This window comes from Carassius gibelio, chromosome A1 (genome assembly GCF_023724105.1).
Source record: "Carassius gibelio isolate Cgi1373 ecotype wild population from Czech Republic chromosome A1, carGib1.2-hapl.c, whole genome shotgun sequence".
NCBI classification, from domain to species: domain Eukaryota; kingdom Metazoa; phylum Chordata; class Actinopteri; order Cypriniformes; family Cyprinidae; genus Carassius; species Carassius gibelio.
Genome location: NC_068371.1, coordinates 18,328,254 through 18,352,808, shown reverse-complemented (window position 1 = coordinate 18,352,808; position 24,555 = coordinate 18,328,254). Strand labels below are relative to the sequence as shown.

Sequence of the window (24,555 nt, the reverse complement as noted above, 5' to 3'; positions counted from 1 at the left end):
CCCTACAGCACCTTTAATAACTACCATTATTTTTTATTTAATAATTTATGAGTGCTATACAATAGTCCAGGAAAGCTGGAAGAGAAAAACTCCCTATATTCATGTGTGCAGAATTATTAGGCATGCTTTCTTTTACAGATGAAATGCGCTAAAAAAGAGTTTTAACTCAAACTGTTTTAACTCAAAGTCGAAAATTATGAAATACCCATGAGAAATATCAAACACAAATGCAATACAGAAATGGATAAGTTAAGACTTGACCATTGTACAAAAATGCTGACTGGGTCATGAGGTCAGAAAAGAAGAAGAAGAAAAAAACAGGTCAAGAAGAACTGACAAAAATAATTGCAAAATAATTAGGAATTAATGTGAAGATTAATTTTTAGTCAATTCTGCAAGACAGACTTTCAGGAAAGGAGGTGGAATAAAAATGAGCTCCTAAATCTTAATCCCGGATTCAGGAAAATATATTCCTCAAACCATCGGACAAGAGGAGGTGGTGCTGGTCCTTCACGAGTCACTATAATCTGTTCATAAAGCCTATATATAAAGTCTTAATATATAGTATTTCACAATACTTCATGGTATTCTAATCAAATCATTTTTTGGAATCTTAGATCTCCCAGAACCTGACACATTGTAATTCTGAGACTCCAGGAAAGTGGCAGTTCTGTAAAATGTTGGCGATGGAGACTAAATGCTCCCTGATAGTTTCACACCTAATTCACTTAACACACACACAAACACACACACACACACACACACACACACTCACACACACAGACACACATTACCCACAGTGACAGAGGGACAGAGTGATATCAGATGTATGATAGTTTTTTAATTTTCTATCATCCATATAGTGTTGTATAGTCATGAAACTATGCATATTTCACATATTTCCTATGTGTACATTTTTTTTGAAGTGTTTAGAAGCTGCACTTAAAAAAAAATAAAATAAAAGACATTTACTGGTTACTTTTTTACTGTTGTTTCAAAAAATCACCACGACAAAACCATTCAAGCTATTCAAAATTCATTCGCACCTGTTCTGTAAGATACATTCTTTAAACAGTGGTAAAAGAGGATGTGGTGCTGAACCTTCAAGAGTCTCTGAAAACGTATCTGTCCATAAAGCCTATAAAGAATTATTCTTAATATACAGTTCACAATACTTCAGCTTGTTATTCTAATTAAGTGAGGGTCATTTTATCAGTAAAATACATAAAATACATATTATTTTTCTTTGAAAGACTTCTATAAATGATTTAAATCATACTTGTTTCTACAATAATTATTTAAAAGTAATCCTATAGCTCCATCTGGTGGAAATTTTTGGTACTAAGAATTGCAAGCTTGATTTATATGTTATGATAGTTTTAATTTTATGCTGGCTCTTGAAAATGATAAAGCTATGAAACTTACTGTGCTTCCTTCAAATGATGACTTCTACGTATATAAAAAATTATGAAGAGTTGGAATTAAAAATTTTAAAGATATAGTAAAATAACTGTTGTATTTTGTTTATGTTACTTTAATAAATCGCTATGGCCACACCATTTAAGGTATCCTAAACCCATTCGAAATTGAACATCTTCAGTGTATGGCTTCATGTTAAAACAGTAAAACAGGTGTGAACTACTTGTGTCTTCTTGGAGGAGAATGAATTAATTTACAGGCTGAGTTTATCATAAATCCACAATAACATTTCTGAGTTCTGTATCAATCTGTGTTGTTGTTTGTTTATTTTTATTTTTTTTATTTTTCATAGGAAGATAACTGACCCTTTACTCTCCTTTTTAAAAAATGTGCTTATAAACCAAGAACAAGCTATTTATTGCTGTATGGATTTACATTTAAAAAATTAGCCTACGGCAATCATTCTAAACAGCTTGAATGAAACCTGTTAATATTTATTATAGACCACTGTAACTGTGTATAATCTAACAAACAAGTTTATTATGAAAATAAAAGTGTGTACACCAGATAAATTGGACGATAAAGAAATTGCTAACAATAATATAATAGAGCATGTTTTAGGTTTTTAGGCGTTTAGATGCAGAAATGGACAAATCAAATGTAAAATAAAATGTAATTGATTTAATTAAATATAGATTAAGTCTTGTTAGAGCAAAATAATAAATAAATACCTACACACATTAAAAAAGCAGCCAAGATTAATGAGTTATATTTTTTATATAGATTAAAATTGAAGACGGAAGCAGCTGGTATATGCGGTCACTTAATATTAAAATCCAGTAGATCCACTTCAGATTTATTTCTCAACAGTTTATGTTCACGTGGCTGTTTTCGTTTATATTAGCCAAGCTATTATGTATTTTGAAATAATCTTGTCCGTGATGTGTTCGTTCTTACGACAAAAGGCAGAATCCTGCAGCTCGAGAGATATATGTTATTCTGCCAGTCGCGCTTTCAAATAGTCTTGCACACATAAACGGGTCACAAACACCTATTTAGCTCGTGTTGTGTTATAATGGGTGTATAGTGTGCATTTATGGCAATAATTTATTTTAAAAAGCTCTTAAACAAGAATAAATTTGTTTGTTTTGAACTTGTGACACTGTACGCGCTGATCGGAGGCAGTGATTTCAGATAGGCAGCCGCAAATATTTCATTTTCACACAAACAGTTCAAAAACATCTTAATTTAGCTATTGGTGTGTTCTAATTGGTGAATTGTGTGATATCGCTGCAATACTTTATTTTTAATAGCTATAAAACAAGAATAAACTCGTTTTTTTCTGAGCTCATCATTCCACATCTCTCGTGTTCATCTCTCGTGTTTCTCACGTATCACTGACCACACATCCATTATTAATGAGCCCTGACCTGGAAATAATCATATATGTTGGTTTAGCTTGTCAGTGTGAACTAAATCCAAGTATTATTTTGTATTTTAACCGATTTAAAAGTGAAACCAAAAGAGAGTCTCCTCCCTTTTTTAGTTCAGGATATGCACCTGTAGGGGCGCTATTTCTCTCAGACAATGGAAGTCTAAGCACACACACTCAAACAGAGGGACAGAGTGAGATGAGATGTCTGAGAGTTTTTTAATTTTCTGTTATCCATACAGTGTTGTAAAGTCATGAAACTATGCATATTTACTCAGAATAACTTTCTTTTCTGTATGAAAAAAAGGTTTTGAAGTGTTTGGAATTTAAAAATGCAGGAAAATTAATAATTCCATTTTTACTGTCATTTAAAAAAATCACCACGACAAAACCATCCAAGCTATCCAAATCCCATTCACAATTTAAGTTCCTCAATGTTTTTTCAACATGTAGACAAAGTTTGATGTTTATAGTGTTACTCTCCTCTGAGCAGTATGCATTAATTCACAGCTAAATGTAAAAAACAATCCACAATCAAATCAAAATAGCCGACTTCCTGTTGGTAGTAGCTAATGACTGTGAATTAGAAAGTTGTCCGTCTTGATAAGAACAATTTTTGTACTGAGTTTGGTGTCTGTAGCTAAAACTAACCCCCCACTTTTGACAAAAGGTGGCGCTATAGAGTGCCTCTTCCACGCCCTCTTATGAACTTTTGCCAGTGTCTAGCTGTCACTAATACTGATATGTGTTCTGAGTTTGATGAAATTCTAAGCATGTTATATGCCTCAAAATCACCTGAGAAGTATTCCAGTTTGACATGTTGCCACGGCAACAATATTTTTAGATATCAATATCCCCCCAGCAGATTTATATCGACTGTGTTTTAACATTATTCTGATGAAGTTTGAAGCAAATCGAGTAAAAATAAGATGCTCAATTCAAAGCATTTTGAAAATGACACACTTCCTGCTGCCAGTTGGTGGCGCTATAACTTTGACTCCTAATAGTCACATATATGCGATCGACATCATACAATGAATAATCTAATGAAGTTTGATTACAATTAGGAAATGTATGTTGATGGTATTAGACACTTCCTGTTTCTCAATTCTCGCCGTAAACTCAACGCCTCGCTACGAGCAAACCGTTAGAGATATCAAAAATCCCCTGGCAATTTTTTAATCCCAATGTCTTGAGATCATGTTGACCGAGTTTGGTGTCAATCGGCAAAAAACCCTATGACAAGTATTTCAAATTCCAGAGCATGCGCTTTTTACATAACTCTAAATAGCTGACTTCCTGTTGGGCGGAGCCTATGACATGCAATACGAAAGTTGTTCAGCACGATGAGATCTATATGTGTCCTGAGTTTGATATTAATATGTGCAAGTATGTGTGAGCTATGCATCAACATTTCTGACTGTGATCCAGGGGGCGCCGTAGAGCCCCTGTGCCACGCCCGGGTCCCAGCCTCTGCAGGCTCCTAAAGGCCACAGATTCCAAAGTGTGCGCAAATTTTCAAGAGTTTTTGAGTATGTTAAGGACCCCAAAAGCCCCCACAACTTTGACGACAAATATGAATACTAAACCCTAAATATCCAACTTCCTGTTGGGCGGAGCCTATGACATGCAGTACGAAAGTTGTTTGGTTTGATGAGATCTACATGTGTACCGAGTTTCGTGCGTCTACGTGCAAGTATGTATGATATATGGCCCTCAGTATTCCAGGGGGCGCTGTAGAGCCCCTGTGCCACGCCCGTGTATCAGTCTCTGCCCGGCCCTAATGGCCGCAGGTTCCAATGTGTGTGCCAATTTTCAAGACTTTTTAAGCATGTTAAGGGCCCCAAAAGCCCCCGAAACCTTGAAGAAAAATAATAATAATAATAACAAATAATCCTAAGGAAAACAATAGGGCTCTCGCCCTCCAGGCTTGAGCCCTAAAAATAATCCTAAGGAAAACAATAGGGCTCTCGCCCTCCAGGCTTGAGCCCTAATAATAAATATAGCTGCAAGCAGCGATGGCGGGCTCAAGCCGTCAGTGCAACGCCACCCCGGTGGCATCGGGAAAACTGTGCCCAGCGGGCATAAGCATTTACAGTAACCCTCTGGCAATCAAGTTTTAAGGGATACGGCAGTTAAAGGGTTAATCCGACCCATCTAGACTTTGAAATCACATACACAGAACAACTTTAGTAACACTTTATTTTAATATATATAAAAAATGTATAAGGTGTGCATTGTAGCTGACACCTAAATTAACACATTAAAATTGTTTTATGACTGCAAGTCTTTCTCCTCAAATGCTATTGAGCTTCAAATTTGCTTTTGAGTCCATGTGAAAAAGTAGCATAATTTACATATGACTTACAGTTTGATTTAATAAACATCAAACATTCAATTTAATTGTGCATTATAGCTGTCACGTAGATGAACAATTACAGTTGTTTTTATGACTGTAAGTCATACTCTTCAAATGCTACTGATGTTAGAAAAGTGTATAACAAGATCACATATAACTTTAGAGACGGTCCCTAAATTTGAGACTCTCGAATGTCCAATGTCAAGCCAAATTTATGCCTGTTTTTTAGGGCTCAAGCCCGAAGGGGCGAAGAGCCCTATTGTTCTTCTAAGGATTATTCTTCTTCTTATTATTTTTTTTATTTTTTATTAAACCTTCCGGGGGTTTTTAGGGGCCTTAACATGCTCAAAAACTCTTAAAAATAGGCACACACATTGGAATCTGCGGCCATCAGGATGCTGCAGAGGCTGGGACCCGGGCGTGGCACAGGGACTCTACAGCGCCCCCTGGAACACCTTCAGAAATCTTGAACCATAGCTCACACACACTTGCATGTATTTATATGAAACTCGGTACACTTATAGATCTCATTAAGCCGAACAACTTTCACACTTTATGTCTTAGGCTCCGCCCAACAGGAAGTCAACTATTCAGGGCTGTTTAAAAAAAGCATGCTCTGGAATTTGAAATACTCCTCTGAGGTTTTCAACCCGTTCGTCACGAAACTCGGTGAACATGATCTCAAGAAATTGGGGATGAAAAATTGCGAGGGGATTTTTGATATCTCGAACGGTTTGCCCGTGGTGAGGCGTTGAAATTATGGCGAGAAATGAGAAACAGGAAATGTCTAATAATGTCCACATACATTTCCTGAATTTGATCAAACTTCATTGGTTTGTTCGTTGTATGATACCGATCGTATATATGTGACTATTAAGAGTCAACGTTATAGCGCCACCAACTGGCAGCAGGAAGTGAGTCATTTTCAAAATGTTTTGAATTTAGCATCTTATTTTTACTTGATTTCCTTAAAACTTCATCAGAATAATGACAAAACACGGCCGGTGTAAATCTGTTGTGGGGATATTGATATCTAATATGGCGTTGCCATGGCAACGTGTCAAACTTGAATGTTCTGTTATGGTGAGTTTGAGGCAGACAACAAGCTCAGACTTACATGAAACTCAAAATACATATCGGTATTATTGATAGCTAGACAATGGCAAAAGCTTTTAAAAGGGCGTGAAGGAGGCACGCTATAGCGCCACCTTTTGTCAAAAGTGGGGGGGTTAGTTTTAGCTACAGACACAAAACTTGGTACATAAATTGTTCTAATCAAGACGGACAACTTTCTAATTCACAGTCATAAGCTACGATCAACAGGAAGTCGGCTATTTTGATTTGAATGTGTATTTTTGAGATTTTACAGTTGTGAATTAATGCATACTCCTCACAGGGGAAGTACACTATACACACCAAACTTTGTCTACATGAAGAAAAACCATTGAGGAACTTAAATTGCGAACGGATTTTGGTTAGCTTGAACGGTTTTGTCGTGGTGAATTTTTGAAATGACAGTAAAAAGGGAAACATTAATTGTCTTGTATGTTTAAATTGCAGCTTCCAAACACTTCAAAGCATTTTTTTATACAAAGATCAAATCATTCTGAGGAAATATGCATAGTTTCACGACTTTACAACACTGTATGGATAAAAGAAAATTAAAAAACTGTCAGACTTCTCAACTGACATGATCTCACTCTGGCCACCCTGGCCACCCTGAGAGGGAGGGGGAGTGTGAGGGGGTTGGTGACTGTGACAGTGTGTGTGGACTGTAGGGAGGGGCTGTCTGGCAGAGAGAGAGAGAGAGAGACCTAATCATCCCTTTAATAATCAGGAAAAAAAAATTGTATTTTAAATTGTTATTGTTTTTGTTGTTGCTAATGGTGGTGTTTTTTCCTTACATTACAGGTTAAGAAATCTCTTAGGCCTTATCCTTTTCTGACAGTTTTAGGGATTTAAAAACATCCTAAGAACCCTAATTTGTGCTGCAAATAATAATTTCAAACTCATTTGATACTGACCTATGACAACCTGTGACGTGACATGACATTTATTAATCTCATGGATGTAACAGTAAAACTCTTCAACTGACAGATAAAGCTGCAATGCAAGCAAAACTATTTCACAAATGCTTATAGGTCATTAAAATCATTACAAAACACTAATACATTATTTAAGGATTTGGTAACACTGTAAAATAATGTCTAATTTGTTAACATTATGCAGTATAACATAGTATGCAGTCTTCGTAGGGCACCAACTCCCAGAGGGGACACCATCCCAGTTGCTCAAAAAAAAAACAAAAAAAAAAACATGCGCCATTCTCCCATCCGCGCTCGCGACCGCTCACACCTCATGTTTGCGGCTGAATGTTCGTAATTGATGGATGGACATCTATGCCTGGGTATAGGACATCAGCAATCCGGCACAGAGAAAAGAAAACTAAAGAAAATAAAACAGGCATAAAGTTGTCTTGACATTGGACTTTCTAGAGTCTCAAATTTAGGGCCGGTCTCTAAAGTTACATGTGATATTGTTATACACTTTTCTAACGTCAGTAGCATTTGAAGAGAATGACTTACAGTCATAAAAACAACTGTAATTGTTCATCTAGGTGACAGCTATAATGCACAATTAAATTGAATGTTTGATATTTATTACAACAAACTGTAAGTCATATGTAAATTATGCTACTTTTTCACATGGGCTCAAATGCAAATTTGAAGCTCAATAGCATTTGAGAAGAAAGACTTGCAGTCACAAAGCGATTGTAATGTGTTCATATAGGTGTCAGCTACAATGCACACCTTATACATTTTTTATAAATATTAAAATAAAGTGTTACTAAAGTTATATATATTGTTCTGTGTATGTGATTTCAAAGTCTAGATTGGTCGGATTAACCCTTTAACTGCCGCATCCCTTAAAACTGATTGTCAGAGGGTTACTGTAAATGCTTATGCCCGCTGGGCACAGTTATCCTGATGCCACCGGGGTGGGGTTGCACTGATGGCTTGAGCCCGACATCGCTGCTTGCAGCTATATTTTTTTTTTTATTTTTTTTTTACTTTCTCTAATTTTCTTTTCTCTGTGCCTGATTGCTTATGTCCTTTACCAGGGCTGATGTCCATCCAAAATTCAAAAATTGAGCCGCAAACATGAGGTGCGAGTGATCGCGAGCGCGGATGGGAGAATGGTGAATATTTTTTTTTTTTTTTAGCAACTGGGATGGTGTCCCCTCTGGAAGTTGGTGCCCTATGAAGACTGCATACTCTGCATATAGGGAGTCGCGGTACTATCTGGAAGATATATTCCTCAAACCGTCGTTCAAGAGGAGGGGATGCTAGTCCTTCAAGAATCATTCAAAATATTCCGTTCATAAAGCCAATATATAAATTCTTAATATATAGTATTCCACAGTACATCATGTTATTCTAATTAAGTCCTTTTTTTTGGGATCTTTTACATCTCTCAGAACCTGACACATTGTAATTCTGAGAGTCCAGGAAAGTTGCAGTTCTGGAAAATGGTGGCACTCTAGACTAAATGCTCCATTATAGTGTCACACCTAATTCTTAACTTTAATTCTTTTGCAATTTAGGTGTTTATGGGGGCGCTATTTCTCTCAGATAATGGAAGTCTAAGCACACACACTCAAACAGGGGGATAGAGTGAGATCAGATGTCTGACAGTTTTATAATTTTCTGTTATCCATACAATGTTGTAAAGTCATGAAACTATGCATATTTCCTCAGAATGACTTTTTTCTGTATGAAAAAAGGTTTTGAAGTGTTTGGAATTTAAAAATGCAGGAAAATTAATAATTCCATTTTTACTGTCATTTAAAAAAATCACCACCACTAAACCATCCAAGCTATCCAAAACCCATTCACAATTTAAGTTCCTCAATGTTTTTTCAACATGTAGACAAAGTTTGGTGTGTATAGTGTTACTCTCCTCTGAGCAGTATGCATTAATTCACAGCTAAATGTAAAAAAAAAATCCACATTCAAATCAAAATAGCCGACTTCCTGTTGGTCGTAGCTGATGACTGTGAATTAGAAAGTTGTCCGTCTTAAAAAGAACAATTTTTGTACTGAGTTTGGTGTTTGTAGCTAAAACTAACCCCCCCACTTTTGACAAAAGGTGGCGCTATAGAGTGCCTCTTCCACACCCTCTTATGAACTTTTGCCAGTGTCTAGCTGTCACTAATACTGATATGTGTTCTGAGTTTGATGAAATTCTAAGCATGTTATATGCCTCAAAATCACCTGAGAAGTATTCCAGTTTGACATGTTGCCACGGCAACAATATTTTTAGATATCAATATCCCCCCAGCTGATTTATATCGGCTGTGTTTTAACATTATTCTGATGAAGTTTGAAGCAAATCGAGTAAAAATAAGATGCTGAATTCCAAGCATTTTGAAAATGACACACTTCCTGCTGCCAGTTGGTGGCGCTATAACTTTGACTCCTAATAGTCACATATATGTGATCGACATCATACAATGAATAATCTGATGAAGTTTGATTGAAATCAGGAAATGTATGTGGATGGTATTAGACACTTCCTGTTTCTCAATTCTCACCATAATTTCAACGCCTCGCCACGAGCAAACCGTTCGAGATATCAAAAATCCCCTGGCAATTTTTCATCCCCAATGTCTTGAGATCATGTTGACCGAGTTTGGTGGTAAACAAGTAAAAAACCTATGACAAGTATATCAAATTCCAGAGCATGCGCTTTTTACATAACTCTAAATAGCTGACTTCCTGTTGGGCGGAGCCCAATGACATGCAATACGAAAATTGTTTGGCACAATGAGATCTATATGTGTACTGAGTTTCATATGAATATGTGCAAGTATGTGTGAGCTATACATCAACATTTATGACTGTGTTCCAGGGGGCGCCGTAGAGCCCCTGTGCCACGCCCGGGTCCCAGCCTCTGCAGGCTCCTAAAGGGCACAGATTCCAAAGTGTGTGGAAATTTTCAAGAGTTTTTGAGTATGTTAGGGACCCCAAAAGCCCCCACAACTTTGACCAAAAATATGAATAATAAACCCTAAATAGCCAACTTCCTGTTGGGCGGAGCCTATGACATGCAGTACGAAAGTTGTTTGGTTTAATGAGATCTACATGTGTACCGAGTTTCATGTGTCTACGTGCAAGTATGTGTGTTATATGGCCCTCAGTATTCCAGGGGGCGCTGTAGAGCCCCTGTGCCACGCCCGTGTATCAGTCTCTGCCCGACCCTAATGGCCGCAGGTTCCAATCTGTGTGCCAATTTTCAAGAGTTTTCGAGCATGTTAAGGACCCCAAAAGCCCCCGTAACGTTAGAAAAAAAATAAATAAATAATAATAAATATAGCTGCAAGCAGCGATGTCGGGCTCAAGCCATCAGTGCAACCCCACCCCGGTGGCATCAGGATAACTGTGCCCAGCGGGCATAAGCATTTACAGTAACCCTCTGACAATCAGTTTTAAGGGATGCGGCAGTTAAAGGGTTAATCCGACCAATCTAGACTTTGAAATCACATACACAGAACAATATATATAACTTTAGTAACACTTTATTTTAATATTTATAAAAAATGTATAAGGTGTGCATTGTAGCTGACACCTATATGAACACATTACAATCGCTTTGTGACTGCAAGTCTTTCTTCTCAAATGCTATTGAGCTTCAAATTTGCATTTGAGCCCATGTGAAAAAGTAGCATAATTTACATATGACTTACAGTTTGTTGTAATAAATATCAAACATTCAATTTAATTGTGCATTATAGCTGTCACCTAGATGAACAATTACAGTTGTTTTTATGACTGTAAGTCATTCTCTTCAAATGCTACTGACGTTAGAAAAGTGTATAACAATATCACATGTAACTTTAGAGACCGGCCCTAAATTTGAGACTCTAGAAAGTCCAATGTCAAGACAACTTTATGCCTGTTTTATTTTCTTTAGTTTTCTTTTCTCTGTGCCGGATTGCTGATGTCCTATACCCAGGCATAGATGTCCATCCATCAATTACGAACATTCAGCCGCAAACATGAGGTGTGAGCGGTCGCGAGCGCGGATGGGAGAATGGCGCATGTTTTTTTTTTTGTTTTTTTTTTGAGCAACTGGGATGGTGCCCCCTCTGGGAGTTGGTGCCCTACGAAGACTGCATACTATGTTATACTGCATAATGTTAACAAATTAGACATTATTTTACAGTGTTACCAAATCCTTAAATAATGTATTAGTGTTTTGTAATGATTTTAATGACCTATAAGCATTTGTGAAATAGTTTTGCTTGCATTGCAGCTTTATCTGTCAGTTGAAGAGTTTTACTGTTACATCCATGAGATTAATAAATGTCATGTCACGTCACAGGTTGTCATAGGTCAGTATCAAATGAGTTTGAAATTATTATTTGCAGCACAAATTAGGGTTCTTAGGATGTTTTTAAATCCCTAAAACTGTCAGAAAAGGATAAGGCCTAAGAGATTTCTTAACCTGTAATGTAAGGAAAAAACACCACCATTAGCAACAACAAAAACAATAACAATTTAAAATACAATTTTTTTTTTCCTGATTATTAAAGGGATGATTAGGTCTCTCTCTCTCTCTCTCTGCCAGACAGCCCCTCCCTACAGTCCACACACACTGTCACAGTCACCAACCCCCTCACACTCCCCCTCCCTCTCCCCCTCCCTTCCCTCACACAGACAGGGTGGCCAGAGTGAGATCATGTCAGTTGAGAAGTCTGACAGTTTTTTAATTTTCTTTTATCCATACAGTGTTGTAAAGTCGTGAAACTATGCATATTTCCTCAGAATGATTTGATCTTTGTATAAAAAAATGCTTTGAAGTGTTTGGAAGCTGCAATTTAAACATACAAGACAATTAATGTTTCCCTTTTTACTGTCATTTCAAAAATTCACCACGACAAAACCGTTCAAGCTAACCAAAATCCGTTCGCAATTTAAGTTCCTCAATGGTTTTTCTTCATGTAGACAAAGTTTGGTGTGTATAGTGTACTTCCCCTGTGAGGAGTATGCATTAATTCACAACTGTAAAATCTCAAAAATACACATTCAAATCAAAATAGCCGACTTCCTGTTGATCGTAGCTTATGACTGTGAATTAGAAAGTTGTCCGTCTTGATTAGAACAATTTATGTACCAAGTTTTGTGTCTGTAGCTAAAACTAACCCCCCCACTTTTGACAAAAGGTGGCGCTATAGCGTGCCTCCTTCACGCCCTTTTAAAAGCTTTTGCCATTGTCTAGCTATCAATAATACCGATATGTATTTTGAGTTTCATGTAAGTCTGAGCTTGTTGTCTGCCTCAAACTCACCATAACAGAACATTCAAGTTTGACACGTTGCCATGGCAACGCCATATTAGATATCAATATCCCCACAACAGATTTACACCGGCCGTGTTTTGTCATTATTCTGATGAAGTTTTAAGGAAATCGAGTAAAAATAAGATGCTAAATTCAAAACATTTTGAAAATGACTCACTTCCTGCTGCCAGTTGGTGGCGCTATAACGTTGACTCTTAATAGTCACATATATACGATCGGTATCATACAACGAACAAACCAATGAAGTTTGATCAAATTCAGGAAATGTATGTGGACGTTATTAGACATTTCCTGTTTCTCATTTCTCGCCATAATTTCAACGCCTCACCACGGGCAAACCGTTCGAGATATCAAAAATCCCCTCGCAATTTTTCATCCCCAATGTCTTGAGATCATGTTCACCGAGTTTCGTGACGAACGGGTTGAAAACCTCAGAGGAGTATTTCAAATTCCAGAGCATGCTTTTTTTAAACAGCCCTGAATAGTTGACTTCCTGTTGGGCGGAGCCTAAGACATAAAGTGTGAAAGTTGTTCGGCTTAATGAGATCTATAAGTGTACCGAGTTTCATATAAATACATGCAAGTGTGTGTGAGCTATGGTTCAAGATTTCTGAAGGTGTTCCAGGGGGCGCTGTAGAGTCCCTGTGCCACGCCCGGGTCCCAGCCTCTGCAGCGTCCTGATGGCCGCAGATTCCAATGTGTGTGCCAATTTTTAAGAGTTTTTGAGCATGTTAAGGCCCCTAAAAACCCCCGGAATGTTTAATAAAAAATAAAAAAAATAATAAGAAGAAGAATAATCCTTAAAAGAACAATAGGGCTCTTCGCCCCTTCGGGCTTGAGCCCTAATAAAAAATAATCCTAAGGAAAACAATAGGGCTCTCGCCCTCCAGGCTTGAGCCCTAATAATAAATGGAGCAATTCCAAGAGGGTCCTCACACCATCGGTGCTCGGGCCCTAATAAACGGAGCAATTCCAAGAGGGTCCTCACACCATCGGTGCTCGGGCCCTAATAATAATAATAATAATAATAAACAGAGCAATTCCAAGAGGGTCCTCACACCATCGGTGCTCGGGCCCTAATAATAAACGGAGCAATTCCAAGAGGGTCCTCACACCATCGGTGCTCGGGCCCTAATAATAATAATAATAATAATAATAAACGGAGCAATTCCAAGAGGGTCCTCACACCATCGGTGCTCGGGCCCTAATTAACTCGAATTAAACTACATCTTCCTATATGGTCTGACTTGTTAAAAGATTTCACGTCCTTTTGACCAGTAAATGAACTTTCAGCTAACCTTGCGATCACAGGCCTAAGCCATAAAGTTGAAATTGTCACCCTTTGATCACTGAATAAATACAATTTTTTTTTTTTTTTACTTTAGCTGACCTTCAGCACACCATTTAAAACACCAGAACCCCCGGAAAACTAATTAGATAACAGCTGAGTTGCAAACCCCAAAAACCTTTAGATGTTTTACAATCTTCGCTGACATGGTTATAACAGTAAACACAAAGACATCAGATTCCAGATACCAGACGCGTTTCTACGCACTACTTGAGATGAAATATTTATCCTCTCCTGTAATGTTGTTAGAGTTTCTTTGGCAAAAAAATCAAAGACATTCTAAAACATTTCATTCCAGTTAGATTTGTGTATGCCTAAACGCATGTTTTAATTGATATAGCAACGATATAGCAATGATAGAAGTAAATACTGACAAAATAAAAGACGTATTCAAGGATTTAGACTACTAAAGTATGTGTGAGTGACTTATTAAAATGAAATAAAACAAAAAAAAATTTCCAACAAGGAATTTTTGTTGAGATGAAAATAAAATGGTATAGGTTGACCTAATTTTAAAGTAAAAACATCGGTCTAATATTAAAACCAGGTAGAATGTTTTCATCAAATAAGAACTGATGTTTTTTTTATTAAAAACGTTACTTTGTTTAACTCTTTTAACATACATTCAAACCTTTGTGACCAACGTTATTAGGGAGGTGTTAGGGGGATGTGTTAGTGGGTGTTTTTTCTTTTTTATTCGATGCTTTAAACATTAAAAACGTAAAGGCGTACATTACTGGTAGATTTACAAATACGGTCTGAGATTACACTCAATTTTCGTTCACACTCTGTACATCATAAAACAAAATAAACTGTATAATAAATATAACAACACTGAAGAAAAAGATAAAGAACAAAAAAAGTAGGGGAGTAACAGATTTTCACATTAAGAAAAACCAATGTCCTTTAATGAAGAATACAAAAATCTTGCTTTGAGACTTTTCATTTCTTTTAACGTCTCCAAATACATCACAAATTCCTCTTTAAATGACACTAAACATGAGGATTTTGAAAAACATACATTTATGAATGTAGAATTTCGTGCCAGAAGTTAATATTGACAAAATAAAAGACATATTCAATGATTTAGGCTACTAAAGTAAGTGTGAGTGGCTTATTAAAAATAAAATAAAACATCAAGGACTTTTGTTTAGATGAAAAATAAAGAGCATATAGTTTTAAAGTAACTCATATACATAGATGTATCTAAAGATCCTGAAACAGGACACATATGTTCCAAGTGGGTAGATAAAGAATACCTGAAAGAACATCTAATCATCCGTCTGTTTATACTACAGAAATGATTGTCATATTTTTGGCTCTTCAGTGGGTTGAACACATTAATATACCTAAAGTAGTCATATGTTCAGACTCATTTGCAGTACTACCAAGTTTAAAGTGTGGCGAATCTTCAACAAGACAATTTGTCATTCATTTTACAGAGTTTGTTCAGAATACAACCAAAAACAAATATTTATTTTGTATAGATACCTGCACATATAGGAATAGAAGGTAGTGGATCAGATAAAAACATTAAAATGTCAGACATCAAATTTAATGAAAGGAGAATTTTGGGGATAGAAAGGAAGCTCTCGCCATAGAATTGGACACATTGCACTTAATCAGTCATTATTTGTAAAAGGAAAAACATGTGTCTGGACTTTGTGTTAAATGTGATCTTCCTGAATCAGTTGAACCTATTTTAATAAAAAGTAAAAGATATGACAACAAAAGAATACAACTTACTTACACTTAATATAGAAATAAACCAGATCTCATTTTAGAAAATGTTAAATAAAGATGTGACTATAGAAATGTTTCAATGATTAAGTATCTCAAAGAGTTGATAAACAGGATTTAAAGAATCACTACTAAGTTTGTCACGTTTCAATCTGAGACGAGATATTTCTTACCTGTCATATTGTTAAATGGGTGATACTTTTAACTACATATGTATGGTTTAATTACTAGATAACACGACAAACTCGGCAGAAGGAAAGTAAGTGTGTGTGTGTGTGTGTGTGTGTGTGTGTGTGAGAGAGTGTTTGTGTACTTGTTTGCATTCTCGGTACATTTATGTTGAGGTTGAAAGATCTAGGGGTTAATAAAAATTATAAATGTAACTAAAATAAACTAAATTAACTCGAATTAAACTACATATTCCTATATGGTCTGACTTGTTAAAAGATTTCACATCCATTTGACCCACTAAATGAACTGTCAGATAACCTCACGATCACAGACCTAAGCCATAAATTTGAAATTGTCGCGCCTTTGATCACTGAATTTGATCACACACATTTTTTTTTTTAAACTTTAGCTGACCTGTAGCGCACTATTTACAACACCAGAACCCCCCGGAAAACTAATTAGATTACAGTTGAGTTGCAAACCCCCGAAAACCTTTAGATGTTTTTACACCCGCTGATGCGCGGTAACGTTTCGCTGCACGACCTGAGACGAGATATTTCTTCCCTGTCATATTGTTAACCGACTACTTTTAACTACATATGTCTGTTTTATTTACTAGATAACGCGACACAAACTTACAAACTGGACAGAAGGAAAGTGTGTTTGTGTTTGTGTGTTAATTGTCATAGCTTGAGAAATTAAGCTTGACAAAAATAAAAGATATATCGACGGCAATAGTCTAAATTTAGACTAGTCGTAGATTAGAGTAATTAACTTAATACATTAAAAACAAATAATGCTTTTTTCAGTGCTGTTTTTTATTATTATTTTTTATTTTGTATTTTTTAAGACTAAAAGTAAATAAAAATCGCATAAAGCTACATCATTTAAAAAGTACAAATTGATCTTATGTTTAAACGGATTTAAAGTTTTCACTAATTAAGGACTGATGTCTATTTATTAAAAACTACTTAGTTTAATTATTTTAACATTTAAATCTATTTGACGCTGCTATCACGCCTACAGCGGGGGCAGTCTCTAGCGGTGGAGGCGTGGTTTTTTTCCGGAGCATTCCCCCGAGCCTCATTCTAAGTGTGTCTGCGATGCTGTCAGGATCGCTCAACGGAGATGCCTTGACACTTTGGTGTGAGATCTTTTTTTATTTCGTCTAACTCTCTGTCAGTAATAGTCTAGATTTTTAAAGTTGTAGTTAGTGGTAAAGTACAACATAGATTTGATTTGAAGTATCTTGTCTGATGGATTTTATTTTTGATCCGCGTAATGCCTACCATCTTTTTTCTTTTGTTTTTAACTTTTTATAACATCGTGACAAACACCAATTTTTCTGGTTTGTATCGCCGCTTTACATTCATTTCTTTTTTAGTTTGAGGTAAGGTACAAATGCTAAATGCTTTCTTTTCTAGCTGGTAACAAAACACCTTTTTAAATTTTTACAAGCTCTCACATATTTTTCACGTGTTTCTTAACGAAAACACATCTGATAGTTTTGACTTGTTTAGTTGTTTTAGATAAATAACCAGTAGTTTTCTTTTTTATTTGTTACAACTTTAACAACGTTTTACACTTTTCCAACTACGAAAACAGTGTTATAACCTTTTTTCTTGAAATGCACTATGTACTTAAAACCTTAATAAAAACTTCCCTTATACCATTTTAATGATTTCAACCCTTTCCACAGTTTAAAAAAAAAAAAAAAGCACATAGATCCCAACACATTTTCACCCTCCCTCACCGAAATTCCTTCTTAGGGTCGTAAGTTCATATCTAGGTCACCGGGGTGTACAGGGAGGGGAGGGGTGGGGGGTGTACAAACAGGTGTCCAGAACAGATGGCTTTTTATGACCCTCATCAATCAAATTCTGACACATGGTATACTATATTCTCTCTTACCTATGTCCTAAATGAGCTATTACTTACTGCTTAGTTAATCTTGCTTCTATATTAGTTAATAGTATTAAGTTAAGTGTTAATGTAGTACTACCTATTACTTCCTGCGTAGTTACTTATTAACAACGGACCATTATTTTAAAGTGTTACCATTTAATGATATACACTGACAACTCTTGCACAATAACTTGTTTGAGTAACCACAAAATTTCACTACGTCTTACTTGATAACTCTCTGTTCGTGGCAAATCTTTGTATCCTTCTATATTAATACACATAATATTTATCATGTTTTACAGTATCCTACACCTCTGCAGTCCAAACCTGATCCAAATCCAAATCTGCCGTAATGGGGGGTTTGAATGTCCCTGCTGCAGTTTCACCACTGAAGACAAGTTCTCTTTTACACTTCACCTAGAGAACCACATAGGTCATGCAGTGGAGCATGGAGGTATGGTGAGAGCATGTCTTTAGATAATGATTGGTTTTTGTGTTTTTAAATCATATATGCATGTATATGTATGTTGTATAATCTAAATATGTATGTGAATCTCAAAGAACAAGATGAACTGTTAGTTTCTTGGGAACCACTAAAGTGATGAGAATATTATTGTTATTTATCTATGTGTGTTTTGTAACTTGCTGTGTACACTCTACACTTTTGTTATTTTTTTTTTCTACAATCCTACAGGTTACTTCATCTTAAAATGAATGGCCCATGGAAGATCATTAAAACCAAGGTACAAGAATGCAATCATCAGTTGTTGTTTTTTTTTTCAGTCCTTGTTCTGTAGTTTTATGTATAAAAAAATAATAATTATATATTTAAATATTTGATAGAATATTCCAACCCAGAGATAGGGATTGGTTTGTGGTCTGTTCATGCTGATGGTAAGCTGTGAATTACAGATTCTGAGCAGTTATGGTGATGGCAAAAGTTTAGTTTAGTTTACATGCAATATTTAGATGAATACGGTCGAAAATTGGTGTCCGTTAATTTCAATATTTGAATTTTCTCAATGGTATTTGTTGTCTGTTTCAGTATGCACTCTATATAGCACTGGACTGGACATTTGACTTTAGCCAGGTGATTACCTCAAATTTTCTTTTGGAAGGTTTTCTTTTTTAATTATTTATTTTTTTCCAGAAGTTTTTTTTAATGCATTCTCAGTTTTTTTATTTTGTGTTTTATCTGTTAGGATGACATCCCTCAGCTCCGAAGGTGGTGGTGTCGTTTGCTCTTGCAAAACATGTCACATCCAAGGTACACACAACTGGTTAATGAAATTAAATTAAATGGATTCTTCTGCATCCAAACTACCCAGACACACTAAATGTTTCCTCCTAGAATGTTAAGCAGTAACTAAACTTTGGAGGGGCCACAATGTTGAATGTTTAGAAATGTGTTGAATGCTTTGAGTGGTTGGAAATACTAAAAATATGCTCTACATATGGTCCATTTACCTAACCTTTGAGTCTGTCTTTAAGTTGTCAGAGTCCACCATCACCAAACAGCCAGCTAGTACGGAAACTGTGATGGGTCAAGATGACAGTGATGAGGTAAAAACTTTTTTTTTTTTTTTTTTGTGAAAATAATTATAGTAATTTTAGATTTACCCCACAAACATTTATTTTGTACTTTCAACAGAAGATCAAAGAGGAAGTTCGAAGAGGAACATAAGGGACATTGGTGTAGCATGGTGCTGGGTTCAGAGCCACTGTGAGCTGTTCCATGGAGAGGTGACAGAGCCTGAATTTCTCCAGATGGACGAAGAAAAACAGTCTAATATAATCAAAGACTACCTGAAAGGAGAGACTGAGAAAGCAAGGGATGCCTGTGTGTTTGTCTTTGACAATCGCGAGGATATGGAAACATTCTTATTAAAATGTATTTATGAACAGGGGCTGACAGTCAATGCCATGTTTCTGGGAGTAATTTAATTTATAATAATTTATTTACTCTACATTGTTGAATATTATTGTTTTGTGAAATAAATGTAACAATACCCAGTGAAACAAGGGATGTCTTTTTATTGATCTTTATGCATCCGTAAAAAGACCCAAAAGTCAATGCTATGTTACTTACATAACCTATCAAAGCAACCAATGACTTAAGCCTATGTATGTGTAGCTTAGTCTATATAGAGAATCGTCAATCCTATCATGCACATGTAGTTGCTCTATTTTGCGAGGTGATAAACTTTTTTTTTTCCATGCACATACAAAAAATATTAGTGTGTGGATCATAATTGTTCTTGTATATAATTAAAAGGAAAATAAAAATACTTAAAACCAAATTAAGTATATAAATTTGCCCAAGTTATTTAAAATGAATGAAATATGAAAAATAAACACATAAAAAAAAATAATAATAAAGAGGGGAGGATTCCAGTTATTTCATAACACCCATGTTTATCATTAAAATAGTGATATAATCACTAACGTTCCCACTTTATAAAGGAAACATATTTTTAGAGAATTAGATAAATAAAAATGCCTTAAACAAAATTGTCTACTTAACTTTGATATTGTCTAAGGTATGTTACAATCGATCATAAAATATGTGAATTTGTCATTACATAATCTAACAGCGAAAGGTATAAATATTTTATTAATTTGCCTAAGTATAATCAACCAATGCAGGCGTTTTACCAGATGTTTGGATTAATTTACTTCCATACATTAGAGATGTGGCCTAGGTTTAATTTGTACTATTTAAATTTATTTAATACAATTTATTTAACCTGTATTAGTAAAACCAAAGATAACATTATTTAATTTGATCCCCGAAACAATATACTTCCGCCATATTGATTCAATTTTGTTTACGTCTTAAAATTGTACTTTGACAAAATGTTAATAAAAAAAAAAAAACATACTTCCGCCATTTTGCACATGCGCACAACACATGGGTGTTCACCTGGCATCACCCGATGACGTATTTTTAGGTATGGCATAGGCGTGGCGTCTGACGTCACACTTGGATGTGGGCGGGGTTGGATGTCCACCGCAAGCTGCAGCGAGACGCTCCTCGTCTGTAAGGTCATGAATATGCCATGCGATTTTAAAACAACAATTTCCAGGCCTAAAAACATTTTGAAAAAGTTGTGGAATTGTATTTTTCAAATCTCTGTGTAATAGTTATATTTAATCAGGTCCTACATTTCTGTGGTTTTAATAATTCTCACAGCTTTCAAGTTTATAATGAGGTAAATCCCTGCATTTATTCAACATAGCTTGTAGGTTTGAATAATAAAATAAATCCACACAAACAAGATTCAATCATTCATTCGAAACCATAAACTCTCTCGGAGCGCGCTTCACATCAGCGCATCTAGTCTGCACTTCAGCTACCTGCTGCAAGCTGCGATACAAGACTCACTCGCATTTCGCTGACAGAACTGTCACTTGACTTGACTTATCGGATAATTGTTGCATTGTCACAAAAATTAATAATTTGCACTCCTTTTAAGTATTTTAAGCCATTTGGTACTCGAGCGCTCCAAAAAAAACCTTAAAAAAATATTCTCAACTCTTCTCCACATAATAATAATAATAATAATTGTTTTTTATTTTTTGTGTGACTGAAGCAATAATGCTAAAAAGTCAGCTTTGAATGTCAGCTTTAATTTTTCCTAATTGTCAGGATCGTCAGCTGGAGTGCCCATGAACTCCAGTAGAGGGCTCTCCACTCAGGACTCTTGTGTCCATTTCCATTTCCAACTCCATTTCCCAAAATCCTGTGCTTAGGTCTCAGCTGATCATCCAGCGAGCCCAGAATCAAAGTCCATTCAAGCCACCGCTGACCTTCCAGAGTCAGGCCAAGTCACAGCTGACCTTTCAGAGTCAGGTCAAGTCACCACTCACATTCCAGAGTTAAGTCAAGTCCCCGTTGATCCTTACAAATCAAGTAAAGTCACTATTGAACTTCCAGAGTCTCGTCACATCTCAGTTGATCATCCAGAGCCTCGTCACATCTCAGCTGATCATCCAGAGCCTCGTCACGTCTCAGCTGATCATCCAGAGGCTCGTCATGTCTCAGCTGAACTTCCAGAGCCATGTCTCATCCTGTCTGTTGCACCCAGCAATGTTCTCTCAGCCTGTTGTGTTGCTGTCAAGGAGACTGTTACTAATGTGGAACCTCCAGAGGGGGCGGCAACTGCTACAGAACCTTCGGAGATGTCAGTAGTATCTATCCATGAACTCTTGTCCTGTCCTGTCATGGCTATGGAGACCATCTATGAACTCATTGCCTGTCCTGTTATGGCCACAAAGGCCGCCATTAACCTATTTATGTTCTCTGTTTCAGTCTTACCTGACCAGACTATGTCACGACCGTCAGCTGTAGTGCCCATGAACTCCAGTAGAGGGCACTCCACTCAGGACTCTTGTGTCCATTCTAGGGCTGTGAATCTTTGGCAAGGCAGCGATTCGATTAGATTACGATTCATAGGTTTTCGGTTCGATTCAAGAGCGATTTTTGCAAATTTAGAACGATTCAATTCGATTCAATTCACAATTGAATTCGATTCGATTAGATTATAACGATTTGATTCTGCATTCTTTAAGTGCATTCACGGGATTATTTAAATGCTTCTACTAAATTATTTAAATACTTAGTCAGGGGGCAAATTACAGTAGCATTTATGGTTAGAGAACCAAAGGGTAAAAAAAAAAAAAAAACTTTTGTCCATTGTTAAATGCTAGTTTAATGATGCGACATGGCATACGTAAAAATGTATGTAAGCCAAGTTTAAAAAAAAAAAGCTTAAAGAGTATTATGTATAAGCTAACATTTTGTCACACCAGGGGCGTAGCCATAATTTCAGAAGTGACAGAAATGTCAAATACAATCATTTTATGTATGTAGACTATATAATAATAATAATAATAATAATAATAATAATTATTATTATTATTATTATTATTATTTATTTATTTATTTATTTTTACAAGGAATTATCTTCTTTTTTCATTACTTTTAATTAGCTGTAATAAATCAAATACACTGCTGGACAATAATCAATCATTTGTAATCGATATTTTTTTTTCCTAATGGCAATTTTATGATTGTTTTATATACTAGGCTACATTAAATTAGCAATTATTTACATTTTCTGCACAGAATAAGGTAGAAAATATACTTTATAGTTTCAGTACTGTAATAAATGTCAATTAGCACTGCATCATTCATAAATTGTTTGTGTTTTTTTTTCGTCAGTTCATTCTGCTTTTATTCAGTTTAGCTGCAGATATATTTCCTCTCCATCAGTGAATTATTCTGAGAGAAAACGCCAGATGTCTGTTTGCTAATGAAACAAACGCTACTTTCATGCATCTGATTATCAGATACATCTCGCGCTCTTATTTCAAGGTCGTTGTTAATGTTGTGGTTAATTTTAAAAGTTTCCTTCGTATATTCGGTTAATCCGCATTGTTTAGAAACATTTATCATTCAGTGGATCTGTGCGTATGATTTAGAATTACATTTCTGCTCCGTCCATGCAATAAATACAGCTGTCGATGGCTCCGGTAACTCTGTCGGTAAGATGCAGAGAGCCATTGACAAACTACAGAAAAATAAAACTAATTCACGTTAGCATTACTGGCCACGAGTCCTACAGATCACACGTCAGCTGCGTCAGAGACGAACGGAGCGCGAGCGCAATCCTGTGACAGTCTCAACAGGCGGTAAACAGTCGAGCGCGTGAAGGACAGATAAGAGGCACGATTCACGAACACTCTTCAAGGTCTCCATTAATTAGTGCGTGTAGTAATTTAATTTGTATACATTTTGAAAGCACCGCTATAGAAATCGCGATTCATTCAATTCTTAGCATTTTTAATCAATTACTGTCCAAGATCGTCGATTCACGATTCAAAAATCATGTTTCAAGATCGATGCATATGAATCGACAGGGTTTGTAATTGATGCATCGAGAAAACGAGTGTTGTTTTGTTCTGTCTGGCATGTCAGAGCATTTTCCCTGTGTTTATTCCTTCCGTGTTTGATCTTGGATTGTTTATACCGACTGTGATTCTCTGCTGCCTGCCCTGACCTCTGCTTGTTACCGGTTCTGATTTTGGATATCCTCTTACATACCTGACGCAGTCCTCTGATCATTGCCTGTTTGACCATTCTGCTAATAAAGTACTGCATATGGATCCGAACGCTTCTGACTCCATGTTACCCTAATAAACTGTTTAGCTGCACTTGCAAGGGAATATTAAATTATTTTGTGGGATAATTAAATATACTCTAAATAAACTACAAAAATAAAAATATATACATTTTATTTTGTCCTGAAATTCTTTCTTGTAACTCTTCCCTCTCAGTCACGCACCTGACTGAAAAGCTGATTATGCAGCTCATTATGCGGTCTTTGTCTTCTCATGTGTAAATCACAATGATGTTCATGATAGTTGACGCCTACTCGTATATGAATTTTACAAACAAAAAGTATCTTAGAAAATGTAGATCAATATATTGTTTTCTGTGAGTGAGTGAGTAAAAAGATGATTTTCACATCATTTAGAAAGAAAAATATTAGGCTACAAGATCCAGTTCTCAGAAGTCCCGGGAACCAATGTTCTGTATGTGTTTTATGGCCTTATTCAAGTGATTTACAATACAAAACTTCTCCAAGCCCCAAAAATACCCTTAGAACTCAGAGGGTTAAATGCCTTTTGTGTCAGGTCATGCAGTTGTTAATTAGACATTGTGTGACAGGCCATAATGCCTAAATGGTGACTTACAACAGGATGGAGGTTTTGGAGGAAAAAAGCTCTTGAAGCTGGTGTCCTCCTCCATGCCAG

General features: G+C 36.1%; 1 long non-coding RNA gene across 1 annotated transcript; it reads left to right on the top strand.

Moving 5' to 3' along the window:
- Positions 1–17,931: 17,931 nt before the first annotated feature.
- On the top strand, positions 17,932–19,730 carry LOC128015607 (uncharacterized). The gene is made up of 4 exons (XR_008183962.1): positions 17,932–18,190; positions 18,431–18,479; positions 18,939–19,299; positions 19,388–19,730. It is a non-coding gene; the product is annotated as an uncharacterized LOC128015607 (long non-coding RNA).
- Positions 19,731–24,555: the final 4,825 nt, after the last annotated feature.